Here is a 27,378-nt window from a genome sequence, read left to right on the forward strand (position 1 = left end):
AGTCCAGCGATCTCCTCACCTCCCATCCTTTTGCAAGGTTTGGGAGGCTGAATTGAACATGACATTTACTGACACACAGTGGAGGCGATCTTTCCATCTGTCCCAGAAAGCCTCGATTGCCATACGAGCCCAGGAAACTAGCTACAAAATTATTTCTAGGTGGTACCGGGTCCCTTCTGCTCTACATAAATGGTACCCGTCTGTACCTGACACGTGTTGGTGCTGTGGGGGCGGCTGGGGGATCCATGTCTCATATTTGGTGGAGTTGCCCCTCCCAGCGAAATTTATGGGACACAATTCTTAAAATCATACTGGAAGTCTCGGGGGTCTCGGTTCCTAGCTCCCCCGAGGCGGCCCTTTTATTTATGTTCCCTATGCCACTACCCTTCTACAAGCGTTCCCTAATTAAGCACCTTCTTCAGGCTGCTAAATCGTTTATTCCCCGCAAGTGGAAGGCGGTAGCTACTCCACTTTTGGATGAATGGTTTCAGGAGGTTGCCTTGGTACAGCGTATGGAACACCTCCTGGCTCAATCCCCGGCTGCCTCTGCACGATATACAGATACGTGGTCTCCGTGGCTTCAGTTTCTCTCCTCTCCCACCTACCGCACTGTAGTGGCCTGAGGCCCAGTGCCCATCCCTTCCCACGAGATTTCATCTGTGAGGGGACTGCGTGCGAGTGTGGAGAAGATTGCTGGTTTGCTCTGCTCGCTCAGGTATTTATTATGTGCATAGCGGCCTTTTTCTTACTTTTATGTATCCATGATTATCCGGAGCTGGAGCCCAGGTTCGCCACAACCTACCCTGGTCTCTTCCCTGCCTTGTTTGTCTCCTATTCTGTTCTTTCCCTTTCTTTCTTGTGTCTACTCTGAGTGGTTCTTTGCTCCCTGTGATGGTGCTCCCATGCTTTGGCCATAGCATTTCAGGTTATACAGGACGTTGACTTATTGCACATTGTTTTGTTTTCCTCACCATTTCCTTTTCAGTCATACTCCTTCCCATTATGATGCCCAGATGGCTGTGGTAGTGGGTGCTCTTCATGGGTTGTGATGTTTACCCTTTTGTTTGGGCTGCGCCCTATTTGTCATGTTATTATTATGGGGACACATTTTCTCTGTATGTTTTTGTACGTGTTTGTATTAAAACTAATAAAATACTTTGAATTGGAAAAAAAAAAAAATTGTTCTGTCCTCAAGGCAAAAATTGGCCGTGTCTGGAATGACGGGGTAGGGAGACAGACAGGTGAGCCCTAATCTACCCGCCACTCAGTCCCTGCCTACTTGCACGACCCCGTCCTAGGCGACGGCGTAAAACTGGGCGACGGTCCCTACGCTCAATATGTGCACGACAGACAACCAGACAAGGGTACACAGAAGCTAAGGGAAATGGGGCAGTTGCCCACGGCAAGACCCTGAGCAACAAGAGTAGTGAACGAGCCGAGTCAAACCAGGAGTGTACGAGGTACCAAACACAGAGCAGGAGCGTAGTCAGTAAAGCCAGGGTCAAAAATGAAGCAAGATCAATAATGATAGCAGGAGCAGCAGAGCCAGGAAACAGGAAAGAATCACAGGCAGAGACAAGCAGGAAATGAAGGAATAAATAGACCGAGGGCGGGAGTAAGAACCGTCTGGCCATGCTGTGATAGGTTCTCCCACTCCTGAGCCTACCAGCCTGAGTTGTAGCAGATCGAGTCACTCTATCAGACTTAGGAGCAGGTGCAGACTGATTAACCACGGGCGTCGACACAGAAGCTGTGTCTGGCAGATCCTTTATAGTGTCCTTAAGGGGTTAAGCCAATTGTAGTAGGTATGACTCACATCATGGTTCTTATTTACTTTTTTTGCAATATTCATCCTGGCCTGTGGTTGGCCCGGGACTCCATGTGCTCGCCTCTTTTCTCGGTCACCTGGTCTCCCGGTTACCAATAGCAGTTCGGGTTTCTTTGACCTATGTCATTAGGTCTTGTGTATCTATTCATGATGTGGAGGCCTTACCTTCATGTGGGTACATATCCGGTTCGTGTAAACTTTTTCAACCAGGTGTTTGGAGTATAGTGGGAGGTCGGTGGGGTATTTAGGGGGGTTTACTTTTGCTATGACGCCATTCCCTGACGAAGCTTCGACTAAACTCGCGGTGGTGTATTTGGCTCCGGTTCTTTTCTTTGGCATTCTTTTAGTGCACCATGTATGTATCTCCTACTTAGGATTAACTACACACATTTGTTTATTATACTATGTATTCATACCTGTGTACTTGATTATTGTTTATGGCTACTAAGATTCATTTATTGTAGCGTCCATGGCCACGGGCCGTCGGGTTTACTCACCTCCCGACACCCGCAGCCATGGATCCGTGAGCGCTGGTCCCCATCTCCTTCCTAGGAGACGCCAGCGCTCACTTCCGCTCTGGTCTGCTGTGTCCCGTAGGGTGCGCGCGCACGATCGTGCCCGGCCTTAAAGGGCCAGCGCGTGCACAAGAGGAAATCATCATCAACTGCCCATGATTTCCTGCTCTATAAGAAGGCCCCAGCCCTTCTGATCCTTGCCTGAGCGTTGTTAGTTGTCCCAAGTCTGTCTTGCAAATGGTCCCTTAGTGTTTCCCGTTCCAGTTGTTACCCGTGCTGTCACCTGTTCCTGTATCCCGTGCTGTTCTTGTTCCAGTGCCTACTAGTGTCGGAGTCGTGTCACGTCTTGTGTCATCTGCCACGTCCAGAGGAATTCGCCACGTCTGGAGCAACCTGCGGCATCTGTGTCATCCGCCACGTCCTGTGTCATCGGCCACATCCAGAGGAATTCACCACGTCTGGCGCAACATGAGGCACCTGTGTCATCCTCCACGTTTGGCATTACTTGCTGCACCCATCTCCATCAGTGCCAGAGCTGCGGCCACTGTCTGGACTATCCAGGTACCCTTGTGCGACACATTGTATTGCTGTTGTTTGGCCAGCTGCCTCCCCGCTACGGCGGTACGGCCTAGTGGGTCCACAAACCCTCAACGTGACATTTATATTGTTATTTACCAACAATCTATATCATTATATGCCCGTCATGAAAGACCTTGGTACAGTCTGTATATCAATTTCATCTACCGTGCTTTGTTACTGAATTGATTTGTGTAGTTTTTAACGATGTTAAAGAGGCTCTCTCACCAGTTTATAAGTGCCATATCTCCTACCTGATCTGATAGGCGCTGTAATGTAGATAACAAACGTTTTTTTTTTGTTTGTTTTTTAACAAAAACTGTTGTTTTTGACCGAGGTATGAAGATTTTTCATTTTATGCAATTTTGTTCTAAATGCCCAACTGCGCATTGTAAAGAAAAGAGTATGACGCTGACCAATCAGCGTCATACACTTCTCTGACTGGAGGCAATGTCTTTTCATTCTCCCGACACTCCTGTAAAGTTACTGTGAGAGTAAGTGACAGCACAGTGTGATCTCACGAGATCACGCTGTGCTGTGAGTACAGCTGGACATGAATTAAGAGAAGTGTATGACGGTATGACGCTGATTGGTCAGCGTCATACACTTCTCTTTACAACGCCCACTTGGTCAAAATTAAAAGAAACGCCCAGTTGGGCATTTAGAACAAATTAGCATTAAACGAAAAATCGGCATAACTCGGTAAAAAATAAAAGTTTCAAAAAAAAACAAACAAACAAACAAACCACTGTTGTTAGCTACATTTCAGCACCCATCAGATTAGGTTGTTGACCGCTTTCAGTGAATTCACTATAACAACTTCCTCTGACAGAGAGTTTCATAGTCTCACTGCTCTTACAGTAAAGAATCTTCTAAGTTTGAGTAAAAACCTTCTTTCCTTTATACATACATGATTCCTCCGTGTTATAGTTACCGTCCTGGGTATAAATGGATATTGAGAGAGACCTCTTTATACATAGTTATTAGGTCAACCCTCAGCCATCTTTTTTTTATATACTAAATAACCCTAATTTTGATCTTTCTGGGTGGTGTAGTTCACCCATTCCATTTATTACTTTAGTTGCCCGTGTAATGACAGGGATAGGGAAACAGACAAGTGAGTCCTAATCTACCCGCCACTCAGTCCCTGCCTACTTGCAACGACCCGCCCTAGGCGACGGGGTACAACTGGGCGTTGGTCCCTACACTCAGTAAGTGCACGACAGACAAACAGACAAGGAAACACAGAACAAAGGGAAGCGGGGCAGTTGCCCACGGCAACACCGTGAGCAACAAGAGTAGTAAACGAGCCGAGTAAAACCAGGAGAGTACGAGGTGCCAAACACAGAGCAGGAGAGTAGTGAACAAGCCGAGTCAAACCAGGAGTGTACGAGGTACCAAACGCAGAGCAGAAGAGTAGTCAGTAAGCCAGGGTCAATACGAAGCAGGGACAAGTAGTTCAAGAAGCTGCAGCAGGGCCAGGAAACCAACAGAGAAGAATCACAAGCAAAGGAGGAACAGGAAAGGCAGGTATAAATAGACAGAGGACGGGAGCTACCTCCGTCTGGCCAGGCTGTGATAGGCTCTCCCACTCCTAAGCCTGCCATCCTGAGTGGTGGAAGATGGAGTCAGTCTCACAGACATAGAAGCAGGTGCAGACTGATTACCTATGGGCGTGGATACAGAAGCTGTGCCTGGCAGATCCTTAACAGCCGCTTTTGAACCTGCTCAAACTCTACTATGTCTTTCTTATGGACTGGTGCCTAAAACTGTACACAATATTCCATGTGCGGTCTGACTAGTGATTAATATATATTTGTCATGTGCATCTATGCCCCTTTTTAAGTACGCCATAATCTTATTTGCCTTGGCAGCAGCTGCCTGACACTAGTTGCTACCTGATAATTAGTATCTTTCGTGGGGAGATCAAGCAGCAAATATTATATAAGCAAAAATAAATCACTGAGGGAGAAAGGCAAATCTATCTGTGCCAGATGATTTAAAGGGGGAGAAGCAGAGGCACTACTATCTACTGTGTGTGTCTGCCTCATTTACAAGAAGAGACAAGGAGGCAGTAATGTCTGTGCCTTTGAGGGTTGCCAACCATCCGTAAATTCCTGGACAGTCTGTAAAAAAAATAGGAGACGTTTTCCAATGCCTGTAAACAAAAAAATTATGCGTCCAAAATCCAATTTTCAGTTGTATGAGCTTCTACAGATAATAAGGATTGTTATTATCATCTTTTTAGAGGTCTCAGGACATGTATGTTCATGTCAGTAGTCTAAGCTACAGTATGTACATATCTTTCTGATTCATTATGGCTTCCCAATTTGTCCATAAAAATGTTGACAGGGAGAGACAGAGAGGCAGTACTATCTGTACATACATCATTTACAAAGGGAGACAGGGGAGTAATGTACTATTTGTGCCTACATCTTTTACAAGCCGAGACAGGGAAGCAGTACTATCTGTGCCTACATCATTTACAAGGAGAGATAGAGCGACAGTACTATCTGTGCCTACATATACAGGGATGTGAGTAGAGATAGTACTATCTGTGACTACATATACAGGGATGTTGGTAGAGATAGTACTATCTATGCCTACATATACAGGGATGTGGGTAGAGATAGTACTATCTGTGCCTACATACACAGGGATGTGAGTAGAGATAGTACTATCTGTGCCTACATATAGAGGGATGTCGGTAGAGATAGTACTATCTGTGCCTACATATACAGAGATGTGGGTAGAGATAGTACTATCTGTGCCTACATATACAGGGATGTGGGTAGAGATAGTACTATCTGTGCCTACATATACAGGGATGTGAGTAGAGATAGTACTATCTGTGCCTACATATACAGAGATGTGGGTAGAGATAGTACTATCTGTGCCTACATATAGAGGGATGTGGGTAGGGATAGTACTATCTGTGCCTACATATACAGGGATGTGGGTAGAGATAGTACTATCTGTGCCTACATATACAGGGATGTGGGTAGAGATAGTACTATCTGTGCCTACATATACAGGGATGTCGGTAGAGATAGTACTATCTGTGCCTACATATACAGAGATGTGGGTAGAGAGTACTATCTGTGCCTACATATACAGAGATGTCGGTAGAGATAGTACTATCTGTGCCTACATATACAGAGATGTGGGTAGAGATAGTACTATCTGTGCCTACATATACAGAGATGTGGGTAGGGATAGTACTATATGTGCCTACCTATATTAGCAATATGACCGCCATTACACGGACATAGAAGCACAGGAGGAAGGAAAATGCTTCCAACTTATTTGGGGTATTTAACAGGGAAATAGTTTAGCGCAATTTTCTCAAATTAAAAAAAAAAACTGAGGGATGTTGGTTGCCAGTTTTCACAAAACACTATTTGTGCCTACATATACAGGGATGTGAGTAGAGATAGTACTATCTGTGCCTACATATAGAGGGATGTCGGTAGAAATAGTACTATCTGTGCCTACATATACAGGGATGTGAGTAGAGATAGTACTATCTGTGCCTACATATACAGAGATGTGGGTAGAGATAGTACTATCTGTGCCTACATATACAGGGATGTGGGTAGAGATAGTACTATCTGTGCCTACATATAGAGGGATGTGGGTAGGGATAGTACTATCTGTGCCTACATATACAGGGATGTGGGTAGAGATAGTACTATCTGTGCCTACATATACAGGGATGTGGGTAGAGATAGTACTATCTGTGCCTACATATACAGGGATGTCGGTAGAGATAGTACTATCTGTGCCTACATATACAGAGATGTGGGTAGAGAGTACTATCTGTGCCTACATATACAGAGATGTCGGTAGAGATAGTACTATCTGTGCCTACAGATACAGAGATGTGGGTAGAGATAGTACTATCTGTGCCTACATATACAGGGATGTGAGTAGAGATAGTACTATCTGTGCCTACATATACAGGGATGTGGGTAGAGAGTACTATCTGTGCCTACATATACAGAGATGTCGGTAGAGATAGGACTATCTGTGCCTACAGATACAGAGATGTGGGTAGAGATAGTACTATCTGTGCCTACATATACAGAGATGTGGGTAGAGAGTACTATCTGTGCCTACATATACAGAGATGTCGGTAGAGATAGTACTATCTGTGCCTACATATAGAGATGTGGGTAGAGATAGTACTATCTGTGCCTACATATACAGGGACGTGGGTAGGCATAGTACTATATGTGCCTACCTACATTAGCAATATGACCGCCATTACACGGACATAGAAGCACAGGAGGAAGGAAAATGCTTCCAACTTATTTGGGGTATTTAACAGGGAAATAGTTTAGCGCAATTTTCTCAAATTAAAAAAACAAAACTGAGGGATGTTGGTTGCCAGTTTTCACAAAACAGAAACAACTTTATTGAACATAACATGTTGACAAGTAACTACTGAAGGACTAGTGATGGCTGGGGTTTAGGGGGTGTAATAAGCATATTAACATGGAGCATGGTCCAGACTGTGACATTCCATGTTCTATTGTGCCGCCATTGACTGCTCCTCCCAATAAAACAAAGCATGGAGGGAAGTGACCATCCATTCTCCTCTGCCAGGGGAGCGACCTCCACACAGGGAAAGAGGAGCCAGGCACTGTCATCACACAGCGGAGGGGGAAGGGAGGGACGGACGGAGGGAGAGGGAAGATCTCCGACTGAGTCAGGAAGAGGGAGGAGGAATAAAGATTAAAAATGGCCACCAGCAGCTGCTGGCAACAGCAACAACTCCTGACTTTCCGGGATAGAGCCACTGGCCGGGCCGGTCAGCATTGATGGAAGGGAGTAGGAGCGGCCAGGGCAGGAAGCTGGCATTAGTCTGTGGGCACAGCGCAGGAGAAGGGGCACACACTGGATCATAGGCAGCCTCAGCCCCTATTCCTTTCTCTCCTCACCTTGACACTTGGATGATCGCATTGTTTTCTGCTTATTACTGTTCTTCTGCCCGCACTCGTATTATAATACCCTTGGATTTATCTGGGAAGGGATCGCTTGGCATGAGCATGCCGGGAGGAGCAGCAGCCTGTGCACTGCATTAAAGGAGGAGGGCAGGGGAGAGGAATAACATAGCCTAGCTCCATCCTGCTGCTGTTCTGCCACCCTGCACTGAGGTGAGTGGACGTGCCATGATGAGTACGTATTGCTTGATGCCATAGCCGGATGCCATCCCTGGGGACCCAGGCCTAGGCAGCAATGAGCATTGATCTGGTGATGACTGGATCTTGGTGTATTGTGGCCTCTGCAGATCTGGGATTGAACAGGCATAAGCCAAGGCAACACTCTCTTGGTTTGTGTGGCTTGTACATGAACCTTGAGCAGGTTTTGCATTGTCACTTGTCATGGGTAAGCCTGGGCAAACAAGATATTTGTTACAATTCCATATATATAATGGTGTACTATAGGATGGCATTGCCCAGCTAACCCTCTCTTCCATTGTGCTGAGTACTAGTGACCAGTGTTCTCATGATGACCCAGCATTGTCACACTTCACCAAGAAGCAGAAGTGGCTTTCTATTTCCCTATAAAATCTGGACTGTCTAGATTTGCAGAAGTGACAACCGCTGTGGGCAGTTATTGCAGCCCCTCAGATGTCACCCAGATTTCCCTGATTGGTATAAAATCTACGTTGGCGTGCATTATTACAGCCCCTGTTGGGTCTGTCCTGCTTTTCTGCCTAGAACTAGTGACATTATCCAGCCAATTGTGTTCTCTGTTCATGAACCAGGAGGCCCCGGATGAGCAGTGTTCTAGGTTCTTCCCAGTTATTTTAGAAGAACAGGTCCACGGAGGAGTACATTTCTCCGGGAAGATGAGTACAATAGAATATGATGTTATCAGTAGACGATTCTGTAGCTGCTGTTTATTTAATTCCCAATACGTAAGTGTGGGCAACGTTGGACCTGTAACTAGCTGGCAATGTGAAGGATCACTATCTGCTAATCTTGTCTAACAGCCACCAATAGGTCACCTACTGTAGACTGGCATAGGGAATCAGATGGCATCGTTGCGCTCCCCTATTGGTATGTTGCCCCCCACTAGGTATGGAGGAATGTTCTGATGTGAAGTGTTTTCTAAAATACCTTTGTTGTTTTCTTTATCCAGATACAATATTATAATTACTTTTGTAAACACTAAACCAATCCTGAAAACAAAACCTGTGATATAATAATAATATGATCAGAGTATATACTGTATACTCTATGATAACCCTACTGATCTGTAGACCACCAACATAGTCTGCAGTGCTGTACAGAGAATGGACTCTATGGAGGAGCTCACCGACCATAAGTGGTCCATTGGGAGGAGACCACCATGGACCTGTGAGTGTAGCCTGTATACAGGTAGTGTAGAAGCTTCATATATTCGTAATATATATTGCTCCAGATTTGTAACCGTTTGCTGTTTTGAGTAGAAACCTGGCATGATGGTCCAGAGCTGCCAGTACAGTGGGTATTGTCTTGGCCCGTTTCCCGTCAGAGCTTGACCTCCCCTAAATTCTGCTGAGGTGTATTGATTGTGTCGAGTGGACGGGTCATGTGATGCTGCTGGTTATGTTCCTGTGATTTCCGCCTGAAAATAACCAAAAACTAGCCGTCTGGTACTACACACCACCTCATAGACGCACATGATAGATGATGATATTTCAGGCCTATATAATGTCTGTCTGGAGAAATATCTGTAGGTGTAGAACAATGTACACTAACTAGTCACACGTTATACTTCATACTCCTTTATAATATATAAGGAAATTGCCTAAATATCAATTCCCTAACATTCTTATTGGAGCCGATCTCTTTAGCAGTTGTGGGGATTAGATAACAACATTCATTACCCTACAGGTGCCCTGCATATCCGTTAGTAGAGATTGGCTATTTTAAGCTGGGTTCCCACGTAGTGTAACGGTAGGGCCTGACACGGTCACAACGCGGCTAACAACCGCGCCTGCACCATGTTCGGTGCGGCAGTCAAACAGCCTGTTAGTGGCCGCATGTTAACGCGGGTAAACCGTCCCTTTATGGCCGCACGATTTTGCAAATTACAGCAACTTACCCCCTATTCTTTCTCTATGGCCGCGCCGGAAAAAGCCGAAAACTTCACTCGGCTATCTCCGTCGCACCCATAGAGAAGGAATGGAGCGGCAGTGCGCATATGCATGTAAACGGAATACCCCTTAATGAGGTATTTGACAGCCGCTCCTACTTAGTGCCAGCGCAGTTGTTGGCGGCGTTGCGACCGTGTCAGGGCCGCTCCGTGTGGCCATACCCTAAATGCTGCAGAATTTCCGCAATGGAATCCTGTGTGAAAAATTCTGCAGCTTTGAACAAATCTTAAAAAAAAAACACGCTGCGGAAAGAAAAATCTGCTGCAAAAACATTCATAAATTGACCTACGGTGCGTTTTTTTAATCCGCTGTGTGTTAATTCATTTTGCGGAATCATTGCACTTTTGTTGCTGGTTTACCCCATTGAATTTAATGGGGAGGTAAAACTCGCAACAAATGGCAAATGTTGCAATTTTTGTGGCGAAAACTATGCAACTCTGTTGCAAATGAAAAAAACAAAAACAAAACAAAAAAACATTTTTGTTTGAAATTAATAGTCTTTACTCACCCCTTGGCGTTGTCATTGCGATGGCTCCTTTTCACCTCCGCTGTTCTCCATGCAGCCCGGCCTCCTGGGATGACTCTTTTTTTTTTTTTTTTTTTTTTTTTTTTAATCCCATGTGACTGCTGTAGCCAATCACAGGCTGTAGCGGTAACATGGTCTACAGCATCATCGCAGGAGGCCGGGCTGCATGGAGAACAGAGAGACGCGTGTCTTTGGCAACGCTCAGGGGTTATTAACTTCATTTTTTTTTTTTTTTTTTTTTTTACTTTTTCGCAGTGGAGATTCCACTCGAAAATGTGTACCACAATTGAGTGCGGGTTTTCATCCCTGCGGGTTCTAGGTCGTGTATATATAATAGCATGCAGCGTATGTGACCGTGGGGAACATACCCTAATGACGTCCGGTGTCCTGAAGTCGATTGATGTCTGTTTGCAGATCAAGCGGAACGCTACGTGTTACCCGAGCTAATGGGAACACTTTGAGTAATACGATCAGGGAATTGTTTTTATGTAATTCTCTAATCAACCTGGTTAATGCAATATTCTGAGGTGAACTATGCTTTTATGTTAGTTACACGCATAGCTTGTTATTCCCTGTTATATTTCTATCATCTGATTTGCTAAATTTATGATCAGGAGGGATCCAGTAGTAGAGCAGAAAGCATACTCGGACTGTTCCTGCTGCGCTATATGTAGGAGACAGGCTGCTGTAAATGGCAGCCAGTATTCTGGTGACACAACTACAGGGCAATGGTAGGGATTTATTGCTGCCCTGCTCTAGTATCACATTGTTCCCACTCCTAAAAGGAGTAGTTTTGAGAATTGGTGTATGTACAATTCCAATGCTTATAAGGTCACATAGGCTACTTAAAGGGGTTGTCTGGTTTCAGCAAATTAATGTTATTTTTTGCATGATTGAAAGTTATACAATTTCCCAATATACTTTCTGTATTAATTCTTCAGTTTTCAAGATCTCTGCTTGTTATTCAGTAGGAATATTCATTGTTTACATCCAGTGGATACAATTCTATCCAGGGTCATGTGATGGACACACAGGTGCTGGGATTATTAGAAGACACAACTAAGAGCCTGTTCACATCACCATTGCCCTTCCGTTAAGGGGTTCCGTAGGAGGTTTCCGTCGGGTTAATCCCTCAACGGAAAGGCAAACGGAAACCTAAGCTTTTGTTTCACTCACCATTGATATCAATGGTGGCGAAAAACTAGCTAATGGTTTCCGTTGTGACAGGGTTCCGTTCTTGGCCGAACCAATAGCGCAGTCGACGGCGCTATTGATGCCGTCAAAATAACGGAACCCCGCCACAACGGTGACAGACGGAAGCCATTATCTAGATTTGCATCACCATTGAGTTCAATGGTGAGGGAAACGGAAGCTGAGGTTTACTTTTCCGCTGAGGGGTTGACCCGACGGAAACCTCAGCCGGATCCCCATAGCGGAAAGCGATGGTGATGTGAACACAGCCTAATAAACATAATGTAACGATCCCAGCACCTGTGTGTAATCGCATGACCATGGACAGACTTTTATCCTCTTTTAGTACACTTTGAAGGTTCTTACTGAATAACAACAATCCGCGATCTTGAGATCCGTGGGAATTAATATAGAAAATCTTTCAGAAAGTTTTATAGCTTTCAATTATACAAAAAATAGCAATACTTTGCTGAAACCGGCTAACTCTTTTAAATTGGCTACAAGGCGGAGCTTTACTTTTAAGGGCTTGTCCACACACAATGGAATTGCTGCAGAAAATTTCTGCAGCAATTCCGTTGAAAATCAAAGGCTGTGGCACCACCATTTCCTGGGGTTTTTGCGGCAGAAAATGGTGCGTAAATTGCCATCTGCTATGAAAAACGCAGCAATTCTGCACACTTTCCGTAGCAGGAATGGACATGCTGCGGTCCGAAAAATACGCACTGCAGGTCAATTTCGGCTCTGAAATTTTACGCATCATGTGGATGAGATTTGTTAAATCTCATCCACTGTGCCGCTACTGTATTCTTCTGCGTTTTTTCCAGCTGAAATTCCGTCTGGGAGAAGCGCGGCAATTCCGGAGCGTGTGGACGAGCCCTAATGGTATCACATTAGAAATAGCTGGGCAGACATGTTTGTATAACTGGTTTTCCACCTAGGACAGAAAAGATAGCCTGTTGTTGTTGTAGGTTCACACCTGGTTTTCACCTTGCACCAACGGTGACATTGTATAAACATCATGTAATGTAATGGAGTTTATATGATGATTTAGATTGTTTCAAGTAAGAATAATATTGACATCAAACATTTACAAATACATGCGTAAAAAAATATCACAAGACATAGGAGTAAATAAAACACTAGAATATCGGTTGCAGTTATATTACCTGATCTACAAATATTAAACACATCTCTTGAAATGTAAAAAATGAGTTCCCCTTTAATTTTACAGTATTTCAACCTCCCATGTACTTTAAGTTTAGGTGGTAAGTGGAAGTATGTCAAGGATGTACTAAAGGGCTCATCTTGGGTTAGTCCTACCTTTCACTTCTTATAGACCCCTCACTGTTACCAAACACTTAGGCCTCATGCACACGACCGTGCAGTATTTACTGACTGTAGACACCTTTTTAAAGGGGTTATGCAGGGACCAAACCTTATTAGCAGTGCACTCCCTGCAGTATGTGAGTACACTCGCTAATATACATTTTACTGTCGCACTGATTCTAAGATTTTCCGGGGGAGCGGAAGTCTAGTTTCACAGCCCTCTTTGATGACGATACGACTCTTTGTCATGTGCGCAGTAGTGCAGCGAGTACATGGAGTACATCGGGCTTGGTCACGTGACGGAGAGTCGTATCCGCATCAAAGAGGGCTGTGAAACTAGACTTATGGTCCCCCGCCTCCGCTATAAAAATCTATTAAAATCTCAGAATCAGCGTGATGGGGACCATAATGTGTGTGTGTGTGTGTGTGTGTGTGTGTGTGTATATATATATATATATATATATATATATAATTAGCGCGTGTACTCACATACTGCAGTGAGTACACTGCTAATAATTTTTGGTCCCCACATAACCCCTTTAATGAATATAGCACATACTGCATGGGAGAGACATATTGTCCCATATATCAACGCTCCTGTTTTTTGAGTGGTTGTACTCTCTGAATGCCGTGTGTGTGTGTGTGTGTGTATATATATATATATATATATATATAATGTGTGTGTATATTTTATGTTTCCCCATTGTCAAAAAACTGTACTTCCTAACCAGTAGAAACTGATCTGCGGTAAGTGCAAGCCTTGAGCCTCTCCTGGTTGAGCTGGACCACTGCCTTACAAATAGTTGACTATAATATGCTTTACATCCTTATTCACCTGACTACAGAGAACAGATGCAGGGTCTGCTTTACAGCTGTGTCTATTGAAGCTCTGCGCTGGTGGGACTGTTTTAGAATTTTTTTGTTTTTTTCGTAAAGTGAGACCGATAAAGCTTGTGATGTTCAGAGAGAATCTGGAATGCTGTACACATCATCGTTGTACACATCATCATCCGGATTTGCAGAAACTAAGCCTAAAAAGTCTGTTCCTTATTGCAAAAATAAATTCAAGATGTCCTCTTATTAGAACGTGAAGCTCTGTGTTCTTTTGGGAAACCCATGTAAATATTGCAAGAACATAAAAACCCCATGCAGATGTTAACCTGGTCAGATTTTAACCCAATCCTCCACTGAGCCATTTGTAAACATCAGTTGTGTGTTACGGTGGCATGATGCATCGAAATTTCACATGCGACCTCAAACGGTTCAATACCGTTAATTCATTTATTTCGATACTAAGCTGTGTGGCCACACAGCTTAGTAATGTAACACATGAATTTAGTCAGAGCGGTGCTGCGGCTGTGTAATACAGCCATTACCCCGCTCCTGACAAGTGTGCGCGGTCGGCGCTGCACTATTGAGCGCTGGCGCTAAAGACCGAGAACATGGCAGGCGCAAAGCATCCCCATGTTCTCTGTCTTCAGGGTTGGCGCCGCCGCTCATTAGTGCAGCGCTGACCACGCGTGCGCACTCGTCAGGAGTGGGGCAATGGCTGTATTACACAGCCGCAGCCCGGCTCTAACGGCGGAGATCAGAGAAACCTCTGTTCTCTGCTGCTATTCCCTTGAATGCTGCGATCACAGCTGACTGCAGTATTCAAGGAGAAAATCAGAAGGGGGATGCCCCTTGGATTGCATCACAGGGAATTCCTGTGACGCGATCGAGGGACTTAACATAAATGGGCAGACGGCCCAGTGACCATTGAAGGACCCCAGGGCTTTCTGACCATATTTCCTGTTGTTAGGACATCCCCAAGTATGCCCTAACAACTGCCAGTGTACTATCAGTATATAGATAGATATATTCACATTCAAGTTTAAAAATAAAAAAAGTAAAAAAATAAAGTAATGCTAAATAAAACAATTAAAAATGTAAAAAAAACCGAACACTTAAAATATTTAAAAAAAGGCTCAATACATAAAATATACACATTCGGTATCGTCGCAATTGTAATAACCTGCACAACAAATTTATAGCATAATTTATGATGTGTACGCTGTAAATAAAATAAAAACTACTTTCTTTCACTTATTAATGTGAGGCATGAGGTGTTATGAATTTAGTACCTCTGTGTGCCTCACATTGTCATTAACCCCATCATGTACCTCACACATTAACCCAATGTTGTCCGTCATGTCAGTGAGAAACATGATGGGGTTAATTACTATTAATGTGAGGCACATGGAGGTTCAAAATTCATTACACCTCGCGCCTCACATCAGAAAATGGAAGAACTTTTTTTTTTTTTTTTTTATAATTATTATTGGCAAAGTATCGTTTTGGTATTGAGTATCGCAATACTACACTAAGTATCGGTATCGAAGTTGGTATCGTGATAACCTGTGTGTGTGTTTTTCTATACACTGGGGCCTCAGAAAGAGGGCAAATTGCAGTCCATTTGCTGTAGTGCAGGAAAGCACAATACTAGTTTACACCATAGTCAGGGACCCATACAAGGTTTTATGTTTGTGCTTGTGCAGAAACTACTGTTGACCATCCCAAGTTATGGCCAGCCATGGAATATAACGTGCAGGCATTGCTTGCAACAGGGGTATGTGCCCTAGGTGTTTTGTCTGGTGCCCCCGCTCTTTTGATCACCACATTCCGTTGTATCCATGTTTCCCTCTGCCAGTGCAGTAAAGTAATCTTTATGGTCTACCAACACCCCTCATAAGAGGAAAGCACTCCTATCTATCTCATATCTAAATAAAATCTTGTACAATGGAAATGAAAACATTCTAATTTTTCAGTTGTTATCAAACACTTACACACGTTGAGGACAATTTCACGCAGAACCACTTGACACAAGTATGTTTTATGGGGTCTGCAAGCCAAGTGATCTGCCTAACTCAAGCAAATATTCACGTATTATGCATTAATAACTATTCCAGAGATGTAATGTAAAAACTTCTTCTTTTTTCCACCTTCTATCAATGCTTTAGTTGCAGGCCTGCTTCATCTTACACCCACTGGATGCCTGCTGCACTGCCTGAAAACTTTAGAAGGTTGTTGCTGTTAGGCAGTATCCCTATATGTCTCAAGGGTTTGCTTAGTTTTGTAGTCTATAGTCTGATTATACTTTGCTTTTTAATTTCTTACGATTTTCAACATCTCTGCTTGCTGCCACTGAATGTGAACATGCATACAGCTGTCAAGCACTGAGTAGGACTGCCTATTGGACCTCTAAGCCCAGAGTTAGCCGGCTATGTGTTAAGTATGGTGGGTTATACTGCATCTTTTCTCACAAAGCTACAGATCAGTTTGTTATTCCACAACCTGTTTATTTCAGGCCTCATTTACACGAGCGTGTGCGTTTTGCACGCACAAAAAACGCAGCGTTTTGCGTGTGCAAAAGGCACTTGACAGCTCCGTGTGTCATCCATGTATGATGCGCGGCTGCGTGATTTTCGCGCAGCCGCCGTCATAGAGATGAGGCTAGTCGACGTCAGTCACTGTCCATGGTGCTGAAAGAGTTAACTGATCGGCAGTAACTCCTTCAGCACCCTCGACAGTGAATTCCGATCACCATATCGAGTAACCTGTTTAAAAAAAAAAAGAGGTTCGTACTTACCGAGAACTTCCCGGCCGTTGCCTTGGTGACGCGTCCTTGGTGACACGCCTCTCGACATCTGGCCCCACCTCCCTGGATGACGCGGCAGTCCATGTGACCGCTGCAGCCTGTGCTTGGCTTGTGATTGGCTGCAGCTGTCACTTGGACTGAATTGTCATCCCGGGAGGTCAGACTGGAGGAAGAAGCCGGGAGTTATCGGTAAGTCAGAACTTTATTTTATTTTTTTACACGTTCACGCATATTGGAATCGGAAGTCACTGTCCAGGGTGCTGAACCAGTTTAACTCTTTCAGCACCCTGCACAGTGACTGTCTCCTGCCGGGTTCGGTCAAAACTATTTCGGCCGAACCCGGTAAAGTTCGGTTCGCTCATGTGTAAGACACTCCGTTCGGATGTTTGTAAACAGAAAAGCACGTGGTACTTTTCTGCTTACATTCAGTTTGACAGCTCTTGCGCGAATCACGCAGTTCGCACGGAAGTGCTTCCGTGCGACCTTCGTGGTTTTCACGCACCCATTGACTTCAATGGGTGCGTGATGCGCGAAAAACTCAGAACTTTAGAACATGTCGTGAGTTTTACGCAACGCACTCGCGCTGCGCAAAATTCACGCATCGTCTGCACTGCCCCATAGAGTAATATTGGTGCGTACGACACGCGTCAAAAGCACGCGCGTCGCACGCACGTATATTCCGCTCGTGTAAATGAGGCCTCAGACTGTGAAATTATACAGACTTGTTTAAAAACAAACTTGTGTAGAACCACTTTAAAGAACATGTAAGCTTCGAGGAATTTACCCCAAGGCACCAGTGCCGCAAGGATATTTTTTTAATATTGGTGCTTCTGATAAACCTCACCTATTTGAACATGTGAAGGTACCTTTTTAGACTAGGACATTTGTATGAGGCCCTATAAAATATTGTCTAGCAGGTGCAATGACTTACAAAAGACCATATAAAATGACATACGTCTTTTGACAGTGAAATGGTTAATACCAGATTACAGAGATAGATATTTAAGATTTCTGCTTCTCATGTTTTTGTAAGGGCCTGTTCACATCAGCGTTCGCTTTCCGTTGAGGGGTTCCATTGGAGGTTTCCGTCGTGGAACCCCGCAACGGAAAGTCGAACGGAAACCTTAGCTTCCGTTTGCATCAGTCGACTGCGCTATTGATTCTGTCGTAAAAACGGAAACCTGATGTGAACAGGCCCTAAACTTTATTTTTGCCTATTGTGTCTTGGCTGTGGTGTTAAGCTTTCTTGGGATTCATGTTTAAGGTCATCAGTGAAGACCTCCTAGTCTAAACCATGTCTTCAGAAAATGACTATCATTTTGTAATTTTCTATTATATACTTTCATTTCAAGTCTACCTCCAACCAAAAACGTAAAATCCAGATTTTGACAGTAGTTGGGATGTCCCGTGATGCTAAAAAGTTTACCTTTTAAAAAAAGCTACGAAAGCTATGTGTAGAGGGGAGGTGGATCGAGGTGTGTTCATGGCTTCATAGGTTGTGTACCTACCTACCTGCTCCAATGTAGTAAATATGGACTTATCTGTAATAATACGGACTATCCGATGATATCACAGGTTAGTATTTTGTTCAGCCCCGACATTTGTTCTCATTTTATATCCCAGGATTTGATGCAGCCAGGCTTTGCTTGATGTAGTGTGTTGACGAAAATACCATTGGTCACATTTCAAGAGCTTTTACTTTTCTATATTCTTTTAATGGATCCAGGTAACAAGTCCTCATGTAGACTTAGAATGTTTATATTCTGGTAAGTGGAAGAACAGGGGTCTCTGCAGTCTATTATCTATCATACGTTATAGAGCTTTGGCCACGAGGGGATCATCACTTGTGTTCTCCTGAAGTGATTGCAGCTCAACTGTGCCAAGGAGACTTCAAGGTGACTGCATATAGTATATAAGGGATATATACTCTCTGGCCGTAAATGTCTCCAACTGTACCAGGGGACTTGGACTTCTATTTTAATGGCCTGTAGCTTTGACATGTAGTCCTGAATTATGTACTGTATATGTGGCTTACAGGGACATAAACCGTAACCATGGGGCCCCATAGTAAAACTTGGAAGGGGGCCCTACTCTACCATAATCCCATTCAGCCGACAGTGCAGAACATGAAGAGCTTAGTCACAGTACAGGGATACTGCACAGACATAATACACATGGTAAGGTCATAGTAAAGAGATCTGAAGTTACAGCTCAGGAATCAAGTCCACTGTAGTGGGATATTGCACAGTGATGTCATAGCATAGAGAATTCACAGTGATGTCACAGCACAAGAGTAATACACAAGATACTTGGCTACATTTTAGTTTTTTAAACCTCTTGCTCTCTGTTATGACCCATCCTGCTTCTTTGCTACATATACTAACGTTGAACCTGCGTGTAATCTGCTTCCCCGTTCACATGACTAGTACAACTCCTGTCTGGCATCTGTTGTGCAGAGCGGCAGATAGTGCTGACTCAGGCTCATTCTTTCAAGACTTCCTTTTTATAGTTTCCTGATGTTCCTGATGGTTGATCAGCTGACCTTTTATGCTAGTCTCAAGGAGCTGCCTCTGCACATAAATGCTAGTCAGTAAATTTAGAGAAAGGGAGGTCGAGGCATAGACCGTAATCCATACCATATTTACAACCGAAGTGTGAATGTGATATATATATATATATATATACACACACACTAGTCCTTCTCAATTAATTAGAATATCATCAAACAGTTAATTTATTTCAGTAATTCAATTCAAAAATGATATAGATTCATTACACACAGTGATCTATTTCCAGCATTTTTTTTTTCTATTAATGTCCATTATTATGGCTAACCGTTAATAAAAAAAAACAAAAAAAAGAACCTAAAATTTAGTGTCTCAGAAAATTAGAATATTATATAAGCCCAATTTCAAAAATTATTTTTAATACCGAAAAGTATGTACAGTATATGCCCTCAATACTTGGTCGGGGCTCCTCTTGCATGAATTACTGCATCAATGCGGCGTGGCATGGAGGCGATCAGCCTGTGGCACTGCTGAGGTGTTATCAATGCGGCGTGGCATGGAGGCGATCAACCTGTGGCACTGCTGAGGTGTTATCAATGCGGCGTGGCATGGAGGCGATCAACCTGTGGCACTGCTGAGGTGTTATGGAAGCCCAGGTTGCTTTGATAGTGGCCTTCAGCTGGTCTGCATTGTTGGGTCTGGTGTCTCATCTTCCTCTTGATAATACCCTATAGATTCTCTATGGGGTTTAGGTCAGGCGAGTTTGCTGGCCAATCAAGCACAATGATACTGTGGTCATTAAACCAGGTATTGGTGCTTCTGGCAGTGTGAGCAGGTGCGAAGTCCTGCTGGAAAAATAAATCGAAATCTCCATAAAGCTTGTCAGCAGAGGGAAGCATGAAGTGCTCGAAAATGTCCTGGTAGACGGCGGCATTGACTCTGGACTTGATATAACACAGTGGACCAACACCAGCAGATGACATGGCCCCCAAACCATCACTGACTGTGGAAACTTCACACTGGACCGCAAGCCACTTGTATTTCTGCCTCTCCACTCTTCCTCCAGACTCTGGGACCGAGATTTCCCAATGAAATGCAAAATTTACTTTCATCTGAAAACAGGACTTTGGACCACTGAGCAGCAGTGTTGGTCCACTGTGTTATATCAAGTCCAGAGTCAGCGCAGCCGTCTAGCAGGAAATTTTCGAGCACTTCATGCTTCCCTCTGCTGACCAGCTTTATGGAGATGCTGATTTCATTTTCCAGCAGGACTTGGCACCTGCCCACACTGCCAAAAGTACCAATACCTGGTGTAATAACCACAGTATCACTGCGCTTGATTGGCCAGAAAACTCACTTGACGTAAACCCCATAGGGAATCTATGGAGTATTGTCAAGAGGAAGATGAGAGACACCAGACCCAACAATGCAGACGAGCTGAAGGCCACTATCAAAGCAACCTGGGCTTCCATAACACCTCAGCAGTGCCACAGGCTGATCGCCTCCATGCCACGCCGCATTGATGCAGTTATTCATGCAAAAGGAGCCCTGACCAAGTATTGAGTGCATATACTGTATATACTTTTCAGTAAGCCAACATTTCGGTGTTAAAAATCATTTTTGAAATTGGGCTTATATAATATTCTAATTTTCTGAGACACTAAACTTTGGGTTTTCATTAACTGTTACCATAATCATCAACATTAAAAGAAAAAAATGCTGGAAATAGATCACTCTGTGTGTAATGAATCTATATAATATAGAAGCTTCACTTTTTGAATTGAATTACTGAAATAAATGTAACTTTTTTGGTGATATTCTAATTCATTGAGAAGGACGTGTGTGTGTGTGTGTGTGTGTGTGTGTATATATATATATACATACACACACACACACACTGTGATTTCACAAAGGGTACTTTATACAGTATGCTCTTAATACAGCAGTGGTTAAAGGGAACCCGTCACCAGCATTTCACCTATTGATCTTTACTTATCCCTCACTGGCCGCTGCTATCAAAAGTTCTTTACCGTTATCCCCTCTCCTAAACTCCTCCTCCGACGGTAAATAACGGTTTGCAAACATTTTGCGCCTTTTTATCGTAATAATCCGGTGTCCCTTTTGTGTGCACACCCCAGAAGAGAACATCAATGCACAAGCACGGGATTTAGTGTGCTGGGGGAAGGCGAGGCGCTGTCAATCAAAAGTAAGGAGGCAGGGGAAACTCGGAAAGACTTGAGGAATGAAGATCTGACTCTTTTCTGCTCATTAGCATATGGTGTGGGAACACTAACTGAATACTAAAGCTACAGAGCCGACTAAGAAGACAGTTAAAGGTTATATAGAAATGATTTTTCACCCACTACCACCAGGTATTGCTGGTTTAATAGGTGACATGCTGGTGACAGGTTCCCTTTAAATGTGTCAGAAAGGATGAATAAAGTCTAAAACAAGATTAAAAACTGGTATTTGCTCATCATTTTGTAGAAAATAGAATTCTGTAAAACCTATAACATTTTGTAAATAGAAGAACAACATTGTGTATTACAAAGCGATAACACAAAATATAAATTTGATTTCATTTTTATTTCCGCCAGGAGCAGGAAGATGTCCGAGCAGCTGCATGAACAAGCCGGCTTTGCTATAATTCAGTGGAGCGGCCTTGTTTCTGCTCCACCATTCATTTTGTATAAAGACAAATTGTGTATCACAAAGTGTTAGCACATGACATGTTAACATACATGTGTTTACAGTACATTATGCAATGACTTACCTTGATGACGACATGTCAAGTAAAGGCCCTTTTACACGGGCCAATAATTGGGCAAACGAGTTTTCATATGAAAGCTTGTTCCTGGTCATTTCCCAGTGTAAACAGGGCAACGATCAGCCGATGAACGTGGAAATGCTCGTTCATCGGCTGATCTGCAAGTTTATGCGGCAAAAAAATGGCCACCGGTCGGCAGCCTCACTGTAAAAGAGTGAGATGTGCTGCCGACATGAGTTTGTCCCCAAACATTTCTATCCTAGTATCGGTTGCTCGTCCACATACATCGGCACTCCTTTTCACGGCCTATAGCAAGCCGTGTAAAAAGGAGCTAGAGTTGTATAGGATATCTGTCAGCCAAACGATCATTTAACCAACCGCTAATTCTTCCGACTCTACCATAAAAAACATGTCTGGATGTATCTCATGTTTATGGCCATCTGTAGACGCTGAATTATTACATATTCATAGGTAGAGATTATAAAATCTATTTCCAAGGGCAGAGGACCTTCAGGAAGACAGCCAAAAATGTTAACGTAATAATATGATACGATCTCTTTTTTTTATTTTTATTTTATCTGAGAAATCTCATAATTGATGATCTATGGCCTGTCTTCTTCATCTTCTGATCTTATGAAATGCTAGATATCCAATACTAGAGTAAATGAATTGATAAGATATTCTATTTCAGTGGTGTTTATGTCCTTTGCTGGCAAAGTCCCATGTGCAGTCCCGACTCACGTAACATACCCTTGTTCTTGGCCTTGTTGTTTCTTTCTTTTGATAAGATGATACAGAGTCCTATGATCCTATCACATTCTAGTTCTTATAGCTGGTAATTCACATAAGATAAAAGTCGGCCGCAGCAGGATCAGACAACAGTCTTATGTGTAGAAGGGACCTTCTGACTCTCCCCCCGACACTAGATGTCAGGGTAAAGAAGAATTGGACATGTTGGATTTCAAAATGCCCTATTCTTTGTTCCCGTGGGAGATACGCCGCTGCCAGGGGAGTCCTGTGTATGGCCAGTTTAAGACTGTAAATTAGACCATATTGGTGTTCAAACTTTACTTCCAGAAGTAATTATCTACTCTACTTCCGCTTGCTTTGGAGGTGCTCATGAGAGCGTGTATAATATGCCCAGTACTGTAACTATAGGCTAGCTGGTACCAATGAACCTGACTTTCATTAGAAACCAATTACCATGTGTTGCCAAGTGTTTGAAGGCATGGTCCTTTTTGATGCCCTGGTTAAATCTTGATGACCTGTGAGTACTTCCATCTGCAGGCCAGTATTTCTTTTCATTTTATCTCTCCAACACAAGACAAGTACAGTAGTTTTTATAAGAGTTTGTTTGGCTGCTTGCCCTACGCAGCTTGGTACTTGCTTTCATATAAACCCTCCTCTTCAGGAAATGCCATGCTGAAGAATTCCCTGTAGTACACAATGGTTAATTATGTGCACGCTCTAGTGTGTGTGTGTGTGTGTGTGTGCGTGCTCTCTAGTGAAGCTATGACAGGTACTGGTCCTTTTACTGTAAATGTATTACTGTTTGTGTCTAAATTTGTACTGTTAATATTTATAGCTTTAAAGAGGCTCTGTCACCACATTATAAATGCCCTATCTTCTACATAATGTGATCGGCGCTGTAATGTAGATTACAGCAGTATTTTTTATTTTATTTAGAAAAACGATCATTTTTGACGGAGTTACGACCTATATTAGCTTTATGCTAATGAGTTTCTTAATGGACAACTGGGCATGTTTTACTTTTTGACCAAGTGGGCGTTGTGGAGAGAAGTGTATGACGCTGACCAATCCGTGTCATACACTTCTCTCCATTAATTTACACAGCACATAGTGATCTTAATAGATCACTATGTGAAGCCACATACACACACATTAACGTTACTCAAGTGTCCTGAGAGTTAATAGACATCACTACCAGCCAGGACGTGATATCTATTCCGAATCCTGACACTTCGCTAACGTTTGTGTGTGATTTACAGCACAGCACATCGAGATCACGCTGGGCTGTTATTTACAGTGTAATCTCGCAAGATTACACTTGTAGTGCTGTAAATCCCAAACGTTACCCAAGTGTCAGGATTGTGAATAGACATCACGTCCTACCTGGACGCGATGTCTATTAACTCTCAGGACACTTCAGTAACGTTAATGTGTGTGTATGTGGCTGCACATAGTGATCTAGTAAGATCACTATGTGCTGTGTAAATGATTGGAGAGAAGTGTATGAAACGGATTGGTCAGCAATGCATCATACACTTCTCTCCACAACGCCCACTTGGTCAAAAAGTAAAACCTGCCCAGTTGTCCATTCAAGAAACTCATTAGCATAAAGCTAAAATAGGTCATAACTCCGTCAAATGATCGTTTTTCTAAATAATAAAACACTGCAGCTATCTACATTACAGCGCCGATTACATCATGAACAAGATAGGGCCCTTATAATGTGGTGACAGAGCCTCTTTAATGGGTTTTCCATTCTGTATTGAATTTATGTTAGCAGATTATGTATTTGTCATAAAATGTGCACTGGATAAACTTTGTTTTTGCTTTACATCTAATACATCAGTAAATGTGGCTAATGCTTTTTGACAGGCTTCTGTATTGCACCCAGTAAAACAAAAATGGAAAACTGACAGACCCATTATAAGTCATATCTGTCCTAGATCCTTTAAAAATAGAACCCGTTGTGAACCGATCAAATTTATTAATTTTCCAGGTTTATTAGTATTTTGTATTTATATTCTCAGCACTTTATAAATTGGTTGATAACCTAGAGACATACAGTTTAAGAAAAGGTGAGAAGACTCTGGCCGCTAGCGTCCGTCTACAAGAAACAGGGAAGTGATAGAAGAAGCAGGGTATTATACAGCAGTGATACAAGCACATTCTGATAAATAAGGATATAGACCATTAAGAACAAATGTACAGCGTGGACCTTTCATCCTGTATGACTCTGTGTAGAGAGAATATCCTGGATATGGTGGTGATGAGGGACAATGATAATTGAAGGTCTTTTGCAGATCAAAGCGCTAAAGGGGTTACATATGTAAATACAAAAAAGAGAGATCGGGCCTTTACACTCAATTCAAGGCTCTGAACACTGACCTCCTATTACACAGGCAAAGATCAGCCGATGAAAGAGGAAAAGCTCATTCGTCGGATGATTGTATCGTTTATGCAGCCGGAAATAAGAAAAGCTGTCGGCATGATGGAAAGGTATGAGGACCAGCGATCGTAGTGATCGGCGCTCGTTTACACGGCCCACATGGGGCCATGTAAGAGAACAATAAGGCTTACACCTAGTGTAATAAAGCTAAGGGAATCAACACTGTGTTGTAAATATGGGTGCAAGCCATATAGTCCTCCTAAGATCATGTTCAGGATCTGATGAGGAATTCAGTGTAAATTCAGGGCCAAAAGCCTCACCCAATCTGCTGACATTCTGCATCCAATGCAAGAGAATGGGGTTTTTGTAAACCCCTCTCCCCCCTCCCCCCGCCCTTCACATGCAACAGAAAAAAATGTGCATTGAATAACGACTGCGCTGCAAATTTTCAAATCCACAGCTTTATTACTTGCGCGTATTCCACATGGAAATGTAGCGGAATTACAATGGGGTTACGCCGTGGGCACATTCAGAGTGTCTGCCATGGATTTTTTTTTTTAAATCCCACATCCTATGTCAAATCTGACACGTGAACATGCTGTAGACGAAACGGGATGAAGTAAAAGAGCATCACTTCAATTGTGGTAAAAATGGTGGATCTGTTAGAGTATATTAACACGCGGCAGATTTGTTGCGGAAATTTCTGCGACAGTCCCATCTATTTGAAGGAGCTTTGTAAAAATCCCTGCATATGCTGCTAAATAAAACTCATATGTATGAAACTGATAGGAGTGCGGTTCTCCTATTTTATTCTTCTGATGACTCAGATCCAGACCACTGCTGTACCACAAATTCTGTAAAATAAAAATGAAAGTGGTTGTTCCATCAGGGCAATCTTTTTCCAGAAACCCTATTGCGTCATAGAAGTATCATACAGGGGGGGAGGGGGGGGCGCTCCTGCTTGTTCTACTTTTATTATTTCTGTGAAGAGTGAATAGCCAGTGCAGAGGGATTTGGAGTTAGTAATGGGAATGGTAAGAAAAGTATTCATTTTACATAAAGAAAAAGTGCGGCCATAAAAGAAACCTCCACTAAAACATCAAATGAGAAATGTAGGGTGTACTCTCTAATTTTGCAGATTTTCCAATTTGTAATCCATTCTTTCAGGCGTTTCATACATGCTAAAAAAAAAAAAACAACAACTTTCCACTTTTATGTTTATTTTTTTGTTCCTCTTCCTGTCACTTCTTCTTCTGCTTTTGTTTATTTTTATTGTATTTGTCTGATGTACCATTCATTTATAGTAAATAGAAAAAAAACTTGCCACTTAAAAATGGAATAAAACGGAAAGATTCTGCCAGATGCAAAAAAAGCGATAAGTATTTGTTCTTTTTTCTACGATACAGCTACGTTTGCGTTCGATTTCAGCTGTTAGAAAATGCATCACAAGCCAACATGTGATTTTCTGTCTTGTACATAGAGCAAACGGAACAGCTCCGCTCACCGGTTGCTCTATATGTGTCTGGTGACTCCGTGGCAAAATACAAATGTGTTACATGCAGAGTACATGGATTTTTTTTCTGCTATGGATTACGTTTTTAAAATGTCATCCACATGTATTGTAAGGGGATGTCACAGGTCTGATATGCCACTGGAAAATCCATCCAAAAGTCTGCGTCAAATTGTGGTGCATGTTTTCGTCCCAGATGCAGTGGAAAGCAGAGCCGACAAAAATAATCAATGCTTCCCCATATCTGGTCTCTGATGACACTTCAGCCCATGTGACTACTGCAGCCTGTGATTGGTTGCAGCTGTCACATGGGGTAAAACCTTCCCACGAGGCCAGCAGTGCAGAGAACAGCTGGGGAATAAGGAGTCGTTTAAACGGGATTCCATTTAAACAGGTTTTGGGGGTTTTCTCTGTGAATTTGCAGCTTTTCCGACCTAAAAAACATTTACCTCCCATTAAACTCTATGGGGAAAATCTGCAACAAGGGGGTGTGGATGCAAAAGCTGAAATCCATGTCAAATCGATGTGTGAACTAAGGCCTTTTCACACACTGCAGATTTTGCATGTATTTTTAAGCGAAAACTAGGAGTAGAACCTAAAAAGAAGAAATATATAGGAAGCCTCTCCTGGATCCAATTCTGGTTTGGGCTTAAAAATAATTTATGCAAAATCTGCATCAAATCTGCGCTGTGTGAACACCGCCTCAGGC

General features: G+C 43.0%; 1 protein-coding gene across 4 annotated transcripts in view; it reads left to right on the plus strand.

Moving 5' to 3' along the window:
* Positions 1 to 7,610: 7,610 nt before the first annotated feature.
* WDFY3 (WD repeat and FYVE domain containing 3) overlaps positions 7,611 to 27,378 on the plus strand; it is a 242,538-nt gene continuing 222,770 nt past the window's right edge. For all 4 annotated transcript variants that reach the window (XM_075861070.1, XM_075861080.1, XM_075861090.1 and 1 more), the window contains exon 1: positions 7,611 to 8,078. The gene's annotated coding sequence lies outside the window, so the exon portion shown is untranslated. The remainder of the gene's footprint in view (positions 8,079 to 27,378) is intronic.

The sequence above is a fragment of the Rhinoderma darwinii genome, chromosome 1 (assembly GCF_050947455.1).
Source record: "Rhinoderma darwinii isolate aRhiDar2 chromosome 1, aRhiDar2.hap1, whole genome shotgun sequence".
Classification (NCBI taxonomy): Eukaryota; Metazoa; Chordata; class Amphibia; order Anura; family Rhinodermatidae; genus Rhinoderma; species Rhinoderma darwinii.